Genomic DNA, 1,730 nt, shown 5'->3' on the forward strand with positions numbered 1-1,730 from the left:
CTAGCATTGAGAGGGTCCAGAGGAGGGCCACTCGCATGGTCATGGGGCAGTGGGTCAGGCCCTACGAAGAGAGGCTGAAGGGCCTGAATCTATTCAGTCTCCACAAGAGAAGGCTGAGAGGGGATCTGGTGGCCATTTACAAACTCATCGGGGGGCGGGGACCAGTGGGAATTGGGCAAGGCTCTGTTCCCCTGGGCACCACCCAGGGTTACTAGGAATAACAGCCACAAATCGTTAGAGGGGAGGTTCAGGCTGGATATCAGGAGACATTACTTCACACTTAGGGCTGCCAGGCTCTGGAGTAGACTCCTAAGGGAGGTGGTGCTCTATCCTACCTTGGGGGTCTTCAAGAGGAGGCTGGACAGATATTTGGCTGGGGTGAGATGACTCTACACTCATTCCTGCCCGGGGCAGGGGTTTGGACCTGATGATCTGTTTAGGTCCCTTCAGACCCTGAGCACTATGAAACTGTAAGTGCAACCACTTAAAAGGTGTTGATGTGCAGCAAATCCAGGGGTTAAGAGCTCCAGAAATCACCTAAAATTACTGTGTAAGGAGGTCCTTAATCTCAATTTCAACCAAAGAATTAGGTTACCGTTGTACTAGATCAGTGCTTTTCAACCTTTTTCATTTACAGACCCCTAAAAATTTTTGACTGGAGGTGGGTATTCACATATTTTTGATTGATCACAGAAATCTTTTGCGGATCCCTTAGGAAATTATTTCAGGTCGAGGGCTGCATGGGTAGCCCTGCCCATTGACTGTTGCCACACCCCCTGGTTGCCATCTTAGAACTGGAAGTCCCACCCCCTAACCCCTGACCATTGCCACTGGAAGTCCCTCCTCTTGCCCACCTACTGTAACATATTTTATCACACAAAATAGTTTTGTCAAGATTTGTGTTTGTGTACTGTATATAGAGGGGATTGCATAACAACTCAAAAATATTGTGTGTGTGTGTGTGTATGGTGGTAGGTGTGTATATGTGTATGAATGGTTAGGGGTGTGAGGTGTATGTGTGTATGATGGGGGTAGGGGTGTGTGTATGGTGGGGTGCATGTGTGGGAGGTGTAAGGTGTGTGGGATTGTGCGTGTGTATGGGGGGATGTGGGGGAGGTGTGTGTATGGTAGGGGTCGGAGTGTGTATAGTGGGAGTTTGTGAGGGGGCATGGCTGTGTGTGGGGGGGGATAAGGTATGCTTGTGGGTTGTGTGGCATTTGTAGGATGTGGGTGGATGGCTCTGGACCACACTGGTCTCTGAAACACTGTCCTTTTGTGCAGTCAGCACAGGCAACACTATAGTTTCATAGTCTCTAGGGTCGGAAGGGACCTGAGCAGATCATCGAGTCCGACCCCCTGCTGTGGCAGGAAAGAGTACTGGGGTCAAATGACCCCAGCAAGGTGTACATCTAGCCTCCTCTTAAAGACCCCCAGGATAGGAGCCAGCACCACTTCTCTTGGAAGTTGGTTCCAGATCCTAGCCGCCCTGACAGTGAAGTAGCGCCTCCTGATATCTAGCCTGAATCTACCCTCTGCCAGCTTGTGATCGTTATTCCTGGTCACTCCTGGTAGCGCTCGGGGGAACAGGGACTTCCCCAGTGCCTACTGGTCCCCTCTGACTAGTTTGTAGCAGGCCACTAGATCCCCCTCAGCCTTCTCTTGTGGAGGCTGAACAGGTTTAGGTCCCGTAGCCTCTCCTCGTAGGGTCTGCCCTGCTGCCCCCTGATCAT

This window comes from Gavialis gangeticus, unplaced genomic scaffold, assembly GCF_001723915.1.
Source record: "Gavialis gangeticus isolate Ggan-Ray unplaced genomic scaffold, GavGan_comp1, whole genome shotgun sequence".
NCBI classification, from domain to species: domain Eukaryota; kingdom Metazoa; phylum Chordata; order Crocodylia; family Gavialidae; genus Gavialis; species Gavialis gangeticus.